We start from the raw sequence: 13,043 nt of genomic DNA on the forward strand, positions 1-13,043 counted from the left end.
GTCCTACATACACAAAGACACACACACACACCCATACACACTGAGTCCTACATACACAAAGACCCATACACACAGAGTCCTACCTACACAGAGACACACACAACCCATACACACAGTGTCCTACCTACACAAAGGCACACACACACAGAGGCTTACATACATAAAGACACACACACACACACACACACAGAGTCCTACCTACACAAAGACACACACACACCCATACACACAGACTCCTACCTGCACAAAAACACACACACACACACCCATACACACAGACTCCTACCTGCACAAAAACACACACACACACACACCCATACACACAGAGTCCTTCATACACAAAAACACACAGACACACAGCCATACACACAGAGTCCTACATACACAAAGACCCATACACACCCATACACACAAAGTCCTACTTAAACAAAGACACACACACATACACCCATACACACAGAGTCCTACATACACAAAGACACACACACACCCATACACACAAAGTCCTACTTAAACAAAGACACACACACACACACCCATACACACAGAGTCCTACATACACAAAGACACACACACACCCATACACACAAAGTCCTACTTAAACAAAGACACACACACACACACCCATACACACAGAGTCCTACATACACAAAGTCACACAGACAGAGAGTCCTACATACACAAAGACACACACACACCCATACACACAGACTCCTACATACACAAAAACACACACACACACACCCATACACACAGAGTCCTTCATACACAAAAACACACAGACACACAGCCATACACACAGAGTCCTACATACATAAAGACACACACACACCCATACACACAGACACCTACCTACACAAAAACACACACAGACACACCCATACACACAGTCCTACATACACAAAAACACACAGACACACAGCCATACACACAGATTCCTACTTACACAAAGACACACACACAGAGTCCTACATCCACAAAGACACGCACACACACCCATACACACAGAGTCCTACCTACACAGACACACACACAACCCATACACACAGTGTCCTACATACACAAAGACACACACACACAGAGTCCTACATACACAAAGACACACACACACACACACATACACACACACAGAGTCATACATGCACTAAGACACCCACACACAGAGTCCTACATACACAAAGACACACACACACACAGACTCCTACATACACAAAAACACACCCACACACCCATACACACAGTGTCCTACATACACAAAGACACACACACACACACACAGTCCTACCTACACAAAGACACACAAACACCCATACACACAGTGTCCTACATACACAAAGACACACACACACACACAGTCCTACCTACACAAAGACACACAAACACCCATACACACAGATGCCTACATACACAAAGACACACACACACAGAGTCCTACATACACAAAGGCACACACACTCAGAGTCCTACCTACACAAAGTCACACACACACACACACAGAGTCCAACATACACAAAGACACACACACACAGAGTCCTACATACACAAAGGCACACACACACAGAGTCCAACATACACAGAGACACACACACACAGAGTTCTACATACACAAAGACACACACACACACCCATACACACAGAGTCCTACCTACACAAAGACACACACACACCCATACACAGAGAGTCCTACCTACACAAAGGCACACACACACAGAGTCCTACATACACAAAGACACACACACACACAGAGTCCTACATACACAAAGACATACACACACCCATACACACAGAGTCCTACATACACAAAGGCACATACACAGAGAGTCCTACCTACACAAAGACACACACACATCCATACACACAGAGTCCCACATACCCAAAGGCACACGCACACCCATACACACAGAGTCGTGCATACACAAAGACACACACACACACCCATACACACAGAGTCCTACCTACACAAAGACACACACACACACCCATACACACAGAGTCCTACATACACAAAGGCACACACACACACCCATACACACAGAGTCCTACATACACAAAGGCACACACACACACCCATACACACTGAGTCCTACCTGCACAAAGACACACACACACCCATACACACAGAGTCCTACATACACAAAGACACACACACACCCATACACACACAGTCCTACATCCACAAAGTCACACACACACACAGATTCCTACATTCACAAAGGCACACACACACAGAGTCCTACATACACAAAGACATACACACACCCATACACACAGAGTCCTACATACACAAAGACACATACACAGAGAGTCCCACCTACCCAAAGACACACACACACCCATACACACAGAGTCCTACATCCACAAATGCATACGCACACCCATACACACAGAGTCGTGCATACACAAAGACACACACACACCCATACACACAGAGTCCTACATACACAAAGACACACACTCACACCCATACACACAGAGTCCTACCTACACAAAGACACACACACACCCATACACACAGAGTCCTCCATACACAAAGACACACACACATCCATACACGAGTCCTACATACACAAAGACACACACACACACCCATACACACAGAGTCCTACATACACAAAGGCACACACACACACCCATACACACAGAGTCCTACATACACAAAGACACACACACACCCATACACACAGAGTCCTACATACACAAAGACACACACACATCCATACACGAGTCCTACATACACAAAGACACACACACACACCCATACACACAGAGTCCTACATACACAAAGGCACACACACACACACCCATACACACAGAATCCTTCATACACAAAAACACACAGACACACCCATACACACACACACACACACACACACACACCCATACACACAGAGTCCTACATACACAAAGGCACACACACACACACCCATACACACAGAATCCTTCATACACAAAAACACACAGACACACCCATACACACAGAGTCCTACCTACACAGAGGCACACACAACCCATACACACAGTGTCCTACATACTTAAAGACACACACACAGAGTCCTACCTACACAAAGACACACACACACACCCATACACACAGTGTCCTACATACACAAAGACACACACACACAGAGTCCTTCCTACACAAAGACACACACACACAGAGTCCTACATACACAAAGACACAAACACACACCTATACACACAGAGTCCTACCTACACAGAGACACACACAACCCATACACACAGTGTCCTACATACACAAAGACACACACACACACCCATACACACAGAGTCCTTCATACACAAAAACAAACAGACACAGCCATACACACAGAGTCCGCCCTACACAGAGACACACACAACCCATACACACAGTGTCCTACATACACAAAGACACACACACACAGAGTCCTTCCTACACAAAGACACACACACACAGAGTCCTACATACACAAAGACACAAACACACACCTATACACACAGAGTCCTACCTACACAGAGACACACACAACCCATACACACAGTGTCCTACATACACAAAGACACACACACACACCCATACACACAGAGTCCTTCATACACAAAAACAAACAGACACACCCATACACACAGAGTCCGCCCTACACAGAGACACACACAACCCATACACACAGTGTCCTACCTACACAAAGACACACACACACAGAGTCCTACACACACAAAGGCACACACACACAGAGTCCTACAAACAGATCCATACATCAGCCTGCACACAAACACACCGACTCACAGACACACACACATGTACACACAGAGTCCTGCACACAGACCAACAGACACTCACACAAATGCACCTGCACACACCCCCATTACACACAGACACACACTCAGAGCTCTCCCACCCCACAACATTGCAAATCTCAACAGGAATAATCACTTACACGCTGGGCTTCCTCTGGAATTAGAAACTCTGATATTGGGAGCCAAGACGTATCTTAGAGAGAAACTAGTGCACAATTCACAGTTCAACACAGATTAAAGAAGCAGATGTCTCCCTGGGGGTGGGGGGAAGGAGAGGCAACACAGAGACGCTGACGGCTTTGCAGAAGAGAAACATGAAATGACTTGTCTTTGAGAGAAAACAATCTCAATCACAGTCTGTAAGCATGCTTGTGCTAATCAGGTTATTCATGCAGGTTCACATGGGCTTAAACCCAAAAATGTGAAAAATGTGCCACAACATAATACATCAACATTCTCGAGTCTGCCCTGCCAACAATTTGTTAAAAAAGGTCACAGCCCAACTTTATTAGAAAGTTGATTGTTTATTACCTCTAAGTGTCTCAAGTACCCGAAGTCTATAAGTAATATTTACTGAAATAGAATTTCTCAGCAATTTCTTTCTTCTTCTTTTGGGCCTCCTTATCTCGAGAGACAATGGATACGCGCCTGGAGGTGGTCAGTGGTTTGTGAAGCAGCGCCTGGAGTGGCTATAAAGGCCAATTCTAGAGTGACAGGCTCTTCCACAGGTGCTGCAGAGAAATTTGTTTGTCGGGGCTGTTGCACATTTGGCTCTCCCCTTGCGCCTCTGTCTTTTTTCCTGCCAACTACTAAGTCTCTTCGACTCGCCACAATTTAGCCCTGTCTTTATGGCTGCCCGCCAGCTCTGGCGAATGCTGGCAACTGACTCCCACGACTTGTGATCAATGTCACACGATTTCATGTCGCGTTTACAGACGTCTTTATAGCGGAGACATGGACGGCCGGTGGGTCTGATACCAGTGGCGAGCTCGCTGTACAATGTGTCTTTGGGGATCCTGCCATCTTCCATGCGGCTCACATGGCCAAGCCATCTCAAGCGCCGCTGACTCAGTAGTGTGTATAAGCTGGGGGTGTTGGCCGCTTCAAGGACTTCTGTGTTGGAGATATAGTCCTGCCACCTGATGCCAAGTATTCTCCGAAGGCAGCGAAGATGGAATGAATTGAGACGTCGCTCTTGGCTGGCATACGTTGTCCAGGCCTCGCTGCCGTAGAGCAAGGTACTGAGGACACAGGCCTGATACACTCGGAATTTTGTGTTCCGTGTCAGTGCGCCATTTTTCCACACTCTCTTGGCCAGTCTAGCTGCCTAGTATTTCTGGATAAATCAGCAATTGTGTTACCATAATGGGAACACAAGATGGGGCTTTCCCTATGGAAGTGAGTCGTGTGGAAGGTCCCAGGTTTAATCCCCAGTCTAGGCTCTTGGAATTGGGAGTGTTATATTGGTTCACTGGTGATGGATTGGGAGCCCAAACAGGGTCCTCGCTGCTAATTTATGGCATGATTCAAATGAAATAGCAACTTGTATTAGTATGGTGTCTTTAATGTACTGAAACAGCCCAATGCACTTCACATGAGTGTTATCAAACAAAATTTGGCACTGAGCCCCATAAAGAGATATTAGGACAGGCGTCCAACAGCATGGTCAAAATGGTATGTTTTCAGGAGTGCCTTAGGGAGAGGTAGAGAGGCGGAGAGGTTTAAGGGGGGAATTTCAGAGCTTAAGAACCAGGCAGCTGAAGGCACGGACACCAATGATGGAGCAATTAAAAGCGGGGATGCTCAAGAGGTCAGAATTAGAGTAATGCAGATATCTTGGAGGGTTGTAGGGCTGAAAATTACAGAGTTATGGAGCAGTGAGGACATGGAGGGATTTGGAAATAAGGATGGGAATTTTAAAATTGAGGTGTTGCTTGAGCAGGAGTTAATGTTGATCGGTGACAACAGGGGAGATGTGTGAACAGGACTGCAACATGCGTGGGTTTTAAACAGGGGTCAGCTGTGATGTTGTCCAATCTTGAATAGTCTGAAGATGTACACTGGCCGGACTCATTCCGGATGGGCAGCCATCCTGGGGATTGGGCAAGAAGCTCAGAGGGAATTCACAGAGGTTCTCCCAGCTGGTTTCAAAAGCAGAAAGATCACCCTCAGTGTCACATTTGACGAGAGGATGTTTGACCTGGCTGATGACACTTCCAGAATACTGAGTGCCCGAGATCCAAAGACTTGGAGGTGCCTCCCTGGAAGGTCAAGCAGCACCTGGGTCTTGACTTCAGATCCCAGAATATAGGGACTTTCTACACTTTGAAAAGAACCAAGGAGAATTAGAAATGGAGATGGACAGAAGAACATAAGAAATAGGAGCAGGAGTAAGCCATTCATCTCTTCGAGCCTCCTCTGCCATTCAATACGATCATGGCTGGTGTTCTACCTTAACTCCACTTTCCCGCCCAATTCCCATATCCCTTGATTCCCTTCGTGCCCCAAGATCAGTCTTGAATATATTCAATGATGGAGCATCCACAACCCTCTGGGGTAGAGAATTCCAAAGATTCACAACCCTCTGAGTGAAGAAATTTCTCCTCATCACTGACCTAAATGGCCGACCCCTTATCCTAAGACTATGGCCCCTAGTTCTAGACGCTTCAACCAGGGGAAAGAACCTCTCAGCATCTACTCTGTGAAACCCCTGAAGAATTTTATACGTTTCTCATTCTTCTAAACTCTAACGAACCAACAATCAGTCTCCAAATCGGCATGCTCCAATAGGGAAACAGACTTGAGGGGCTGAATGGCCTACTCGATTTCCTATGACAGAGCAAGAGGCCATTTAGGAGTTTCAGCTTCAAAGAAGAATGAGAGGCTAATTTCATCACTAAAACAAAGCACAGATGTCTAAGCCCTTTTAACTAGAGCAAAGAAGTTATGCTAAACCTTTGTACACACTGGTTAGGCTCCAGCTGGAGTATTGTGTCCAGTTTTGGGCACCGCACTTTCGGAAGGATGTGAAGACCTTGGAGAGGAGGCAGAAGCAATTCCTTGGAATGGTACCAGGGATGAGGTTATGTGGAGACTGGAGAAGCTGGGATTGTTCTCCTTGGCGCAGAGAAGGTTAAGAGAAGATTTGATACAGGTGTATAAAATCATGAATGGTTTTGATAGAGTAAATAAGGAGAAATTGTTTCCAGTGGCAGAAGGGTCCATAACCAGAAGACACAGATTTAAGGAGATTGGCAAAGGAACCAGAAGCGACATGAGCAAACATTTTTACACAGCGAGTTGTTGTGACCTGGAATGTGCTGCCTGAAAGGACACGGGAAACAGATTCAATAATAACTTTTAGAACAGATTTTTATAAATACTTGAAGGGATAATATTTGCAGGGCTATGGGCAAAGAGCAGGGGAGAGGGATTTTAATTGGATAGCTCTTTCAAAGAGCCAGCACAGGCATGATGGGCTGAATAGGCTCCTGTTACATTCTATGATTCTGCGGAAGTTCACTGACCTGAAATGTGGGGCAGGATTTTGGTTTTGGGGTTGGGGTCCTGACATCGGGGTCAAATGGGGATCAGAACCCGGCACCATGTGGGGAACAGTCACCCAACAGTGATTTTCCTCAAATCCAATTGGGCTTGCCATCCAATTAAGGATAGCGGGCGGGCTGGCTCTCGAAGCTGGAGGGCCAATAGGAGACCCTGTAGCTCAAAGGAAGAGCAGTTCAAGCGTAAGAGAGAGAGAGAGGGTGCCTCCATCTTGAGGTAAAGGAGAGAGAGAGGGTGCCTCCATCTTGAGGTAAAGGGGAGAGAGAGGGCACCTCCATCTTGAGGTAAAGGAGAGAGAGAGGGTGCCTCCATCTTGAGGTAAAGGGGAGAGAGAGGGCACCTCCATCTTGAGGTAAAGGAGAGAGAGAGGGTGCCTCTATCTTGAGGTAAAGGAGAGAGAGAGGGTGCCTCCATCTTGAGGTAAAGGAGAGAGAGAGGGTGCCTCCATCTTGAGGTGCCCTCTCTGTAACGTTTAAAAGTTTTAAATTAAGCAATGACCTCAGCAGCCAGGCCAGCATTGTGGCAGGCCTGCGACCGCAGCTATAACCAGGCAGACGGGGTGGGCCTCAAAGCCTGCCTGGGGCACTGGCTCCACCTCGGTCTGCTATCAGGAGGCCTCCTCCAGGCAGCTGTGTGAGCTCCTGATGCCTCTCTCCTCCTTTAAGATGCTCTCTAAAAAGCCTCTTTGACCTTACTTTGGTCATCTGCCCTAATATCTCCTGACGTGGCTCAGTGTCAAATTTTGTTTGATTATACTCCTGTGAAGCTCCTTGGGAGGTTTTACTACATTAAAGGTGCTATATAAATGCAAGTAGTTGCTGTTTCCTTCTGCTTTGATTGTACAGCACATGACGAAAGAGAATGACACTGTCACGTTGTAACATAGTGTCCATCCCATAGACACTGTTTGGATCAGAGTGCGCTGAGAATGGCTAAATCAAATGATTTTTCAACAAAAGGTTTCCTTACTTCTGTATCTTCACCATCCAATCAAATTGGTGGATTGGACGCGAAGGAAGTTTACATGTAGACAAAAGCAAAATACTGCAGCTGCTGGAAATCTGGAGACAATACTAGAGATACTGAGCAGGTCAGACAGCATAAAATCATTGAATGGTTACAGCACAGAAAGAGGCCATTCGGCCCATCGTGTCCATGCCGGCTATCTGCAAAAGCAACTCACCTAGTCCCACTCCCCCACCTCTCCGCGAAGCCCTGCAAATTTTTTCTCTTTGTATAATTATCCAATTCCCATTTCAAAGCCATGACTGAACCTGCCTGCAGTGCATTCCAGATTCTGAACACTCACTGTTACAAAAAAAAGCTTTTCCTCATGTCGCTTTTGTTTCTTTTGCCAATCACCTTAAATCAGTGTCTTCTGATTCTCGATCCTTCTGTCACAAACACAGTTTCTCCCCTTCTACTCTGTCCAGACCCCTCATCATTTTGAACACCTCTATCAAATTTCCTCTTAATCTTTTCTTTTCTCCCAAGGAGAACAGCCCCAGCTTCTCCAATCTATCCACATAACTAAAGTTCCTCACATCTGGAACCATTCTCAAGAATCCGTTTTCCACCCGCTCTAATACCTTCACATCCTTCCTAAAGTGTGGTGCCCAGAATTGGACACAATACTTCAGTTGAGGCCAAACCAGTGTTTTATACAGGTTTATCATAACTTCCTTGTTTTTGTATTCTATGCCCCTATTTATAAAGCTCAGGATCCCATGTGCTTTATTACCCACTTTCTCAACCTGCCCTGCCACCTTCAATGATTTGTGCACATATACCCCCAGGTCCCACTGTTCCTGCAGCACCTAGAGAATTATACCCTTTATTTTACATTGCCTGTCTTCATTCTTCCTACCAAAATGAATCAATTCACACTTTTCTGCGTTAAATTTCATCTGCCACTTGTCTGCCCATTCCACCAGCCTGTCTATGTCATCGTGAAGTTTATCACCAGCCTCCTTCCAAGTTTTTTGTCATCCACAAATTTTGTAATTGTGCCATATACATCAAGGAAAGCAGGGGTCCTAACACCGAGACCTGGGGACCTCCACAATTTACCTTCCTCCAGTCCAAAAAAACAACTGTTCACAACTGCCCTTTGTTTCCTGTCACTCAGCCAATTTTGTATCCATGTTGCCACTGTCCCTTTTATTCCATGACCTCTAACTTTGCTGATAAGCCTATTATGTGGCCCTTTATCAAATGTCTTTTGGAAGTCCATGTACAACACATCAACTGCATTACCCTCATTAACTCTCTCTGTTACCTCATCAAAGAAACTCAAGAAAGTTAGTTAAACACAAATTTCCCTTAACAAATCCATGCTGGCTTTCCATAATTAATCCACATTTGCCCAAGCAACTGTTAATTTTGTCCCGGATTATTGCCTAGTTATTGAGTCATAGTGATAGAGTCAAAACGGCTAGAAGGAGGCCATTCAACCCATTGACTCCATTCCTCTGTGGAGAGAGAAATTCAGTCAACGGAGGTTCTTTTCACCCCCAAAGCAGCTGGTGAGATGTTAAGATTTTAAAAATCTCAAATCTGACCCCATCAACCCGACCACTTAGAAAAGATTAACGCAATCAAACAGAGTCAACATGGCTTTGTGAAAGGGAAATCATGTTTGACAAACTTGCTAGAGTTCTTTGAGGATATAACAAGCAGAGTTGATAAAGGGGAACTGGTAGATGTAGTGTATTTGGATTTCCAGAAGGCATTCGATAAGGTGCCACATAAAAGATTATTGCACAAGCTAGGAGCTCACGGTATTGGTAGCTGGAGTTTAATGTACATAAGAACATAAGAAATAGGATCAGGAGTAGGCCATTCAGCCTCTCAAGCCTGCCCCGCCATTCAATAAGATCATGGCTGATCTGTCCCAGGCCTCAACTCCTCTTTCGGGCCTGCTCTGCCTAACCCTCAAATCCCCAAGATTTCAAAAATCTATCTACCTCCTCCTTAAATACATTTAGTGATCTAGCCTCCACAACTCTCTGGGGTAGAGAATTCCAGACATTCACTACCCTCTGAGAGAAGAAATTCCTTCACATTTCAGTTTTAAATATGTTCCCCCTTATTCTGCAACTTGGTCCCCTAGTTCTAGATTCCCCCACTAGTGGAAACATATTCTCAACATCTACCCTGTCGAGCCCCCTTACAATCTTATATGTTTCAATAAGGTCACCTCTCATTCTTCTAAACTCCAATGAATAAAGGCCTAACCTGTTTAGCCGTTCTTGATAAGACAACCCGTTCAACCCAGGAATCAGCCTAGTGAACCTTTTTCTGAACTGCCTCCAATGCTAGTATTTCCTTCTTTAAATACGGGACCAAAACTGTACGCAGTACTCCAGGTGTGGCCTCACTAACACCCTGTACAGTTGTAACAAGGCTTCCCTATTTTTAAACTCTAAGCCCCTAGCAATAAAGGCCAAAATTCCATTTGCCTTCCCAATTACCTGCTGCACCTGCATGCTAACTTTTTGTGTTTCATGTACAAGAACACCCAGATCCCTCTGTACTGCAGTATTTTGTAGTCTTTCTCCATCTAAATAATAATCTGCCTTTTTATTCTTCCTACCAAAGTAGATGACCTCACACTTTCCTACATTGAACTCCATCTGCCAAGTTTTTGCCCACTCACTTAACCTATCAATATCCCTTTGCAGATTCTTTGTGTCCTCATCACAACATGCCTTCCCACCTATTTTTGTATCGTCAGCAAATTTGGATACACTACATTCTGTCCCTTCCTCCAAGTCATTAATATAGATAGTAAATAGTTGAGGCCCTAGGACCGATCCTTGTGGCACCCCACTAGTTACGGCTTTACAACCTGAAAAAGACCCATTGATCCGGACTCTCTGCCTTCTGTGTGTTAGCCAATCCTCAATCCATGCCAACACATTACCCCCAATACCCTGAGCTCTTATTTTGCGTAATAACCTTTTATGTGGCATCTTATTGAACGCCTTCTGAAAATCCAAATACACTACATCTACTTTATTCAATCTGCTTGTTATATCCTCAAAGAACTCTAACAAATTTGTCAAACATGATTTCCCTTTCATAAAACCATGTTGACTCTATTTGATTTCATTATGTTTTTCTAAATGTCCTGCTATTTCTTTCTTAATAATGGACTCTAGCATTTTCCCAATGACTGATGTTAAGCTAACTGGTCTATAGTTTCCTGCTTTCTGTCTCCCTCCTTTCTTGAATATGGGTGTCACATTAGCGATTTTCCAATCCGCTGGTACCCTACTGGAATCGACTGAGTTTTGGTATATTATGACCAATGCCTCCACTATCTCTGCAGCCACTTCTTTTAAAACCCTTGGATGCAGGCCATCAGGTCCTGGTGACTTGTCTGCCTTTAGTCCCATCAGTTTGTCCAGCACCTTTTCCCTCATGGTAGAGATTGTTACAAGTTCCTCCCTCCCATTTACACCTTGCTCATCTATTATTGTTGGGATATTTATAGTGTCCTCCACTGTGAAGACCGATGCAAAATATTGGTTTAAATTATCTGTCATTTCCCTGTTCCCTGTTATTAATTCCCCAATCTCATCCTCTAAGGGCCCCACACTTACTTTAGCTATTCTCTTCCTTTTAATATACCCATAGAAGCTCTTACTGTTTGTTTTTATATTTCTTGCCAATTTACTCTCATAATCAATTTTCTCCCTCTTTATTAGCTTTTTAGTCATCCGCTGCTGGTTTCTAAAAAATTCCCAATTCTCTGGCCTACCACTCGTTTTCGCCGCTTTGTACGCCTTTGTTTGTAGGAAAGTGTGAGGTCATGCATTTTGGTAGGAAGAATCAAAAGGCAGACTGTTATTTAAATGGAGAGAGACTTCAAAAAAGTGCAGCACAGAGGGATCTGGGTGTTCTTGTGCATGAAACACAAAAACTTAGCATGCAGGTGCAGCAAGTAATGAAGAAGGCAAATGGAATGTTGGCCTTTATTGTTAGGGGGTTGGTGTTTAAAAATAGGGAAGTCTTGTTACAAATGTACAGAGAGTTGGTGAGGCCACAGCTGGAGTACTGTGTACAGTCTTGGTCCCTGTATTAAAGAAAGGATATACTGGCATTGGAGGCAGTTCAAAAGAGATTCACTAGGCTGATTCCTGGGATGAAGGAGTTGACTTATCAAGAATGGCTAAACAGGTTAGGCCTTTATTCATTGGAGTTTAGAAGAATGAGAGGTGATCTTATTGAAATGTATAAGATTCTGAGGGGGCTTGACAGGGTAGATGTTGAGAAGATGTTTCCACTAGTAGGGGAATCTTGAACTAGGGAACATAGTTACAGAATAAGGGAACACTCATTTAAAACTGCGATGTGAAGGAATTTCTTCTCTCAGAGGGTAAAGTATGTCTGGAATTCTCTACCCTAGAGAGTTGTGGAGGCTGGATCACTGGAAGTATTTAAAGAGGAGGTAGATAGATTTTTGAAATATTGGGGAATTGAGGGCTAGGAGGAGCTGGCACGAAAGAGGAGTTGAGGTCTGGGGCAGATCATCCATGATCTTATTGAATGGTGGGGCAGGCTTGAGGGGCCGAATGGCCTACTCCTGCTCCTATTTCCTATGTTCTTATGTTCTGGGTGTAACAGAGGCAGAACCAGCAGTGGATGACAATTTAAATATTTTAATAAAGCTGACAGCCTCAGCTTTAGCCTGCTTT

At 44.7% G+C, this 13,043-nt stretch overlaps 1 protein-coding gene and 1 long non-coding RNA gene across 14 annotated transcripts in view; one reads left to right on the forward strand and one right to left on the reverse strand.

The window, feature by feature from the left end:
• phldb1b (pleckstrin homology-like domain, family B, member 1b) overlaps positions 1-13,043 on the reverse strand; it is a 355,881-nt gene that overhangs the window by 300,885 nt on the left and 41,953 nt on the right. The window contains exon 1 of one of the 13 annotated variants that reach the window (XM_068054116.1): positions 3,918-3,969. The exons of the other annotated variants lie outside the window; for them this stretch is intronic. The gene's annotated coding sequence lies outside the window, so the exon portion shown is untranslated. Of the gene's footprint in view, positions 1-3,917; positions 3,970-13,043 lie in introns of those variants that run through there. 13 annotated transcript variants of the gene reach the window in all.
• Positions 1-13,043, forward strand: part of LOC137381473 (uncharacterized) — a 197,759-nt gene that overhangs the window by 47,576 nt on the left and 137,140 nt on the right. The window lies entirely within an intron of this gene.

Source organism: Heterodontus francisci, chromosome 22, assembly GCF_036365525.1.
Source record: "Heterodontus francisci isolate sHetFra1 chromosome 22, sHetFra1.hap1, whole genome shotgun sequence".
NCBI classification, from domain to species: domain Eukaryota; kingdom Metazoa; phylum Chordata; class Chondrichthyes; order Heterodontiformes; family Heterodontidae; genus Heterodontus; species Heterodontus francisci.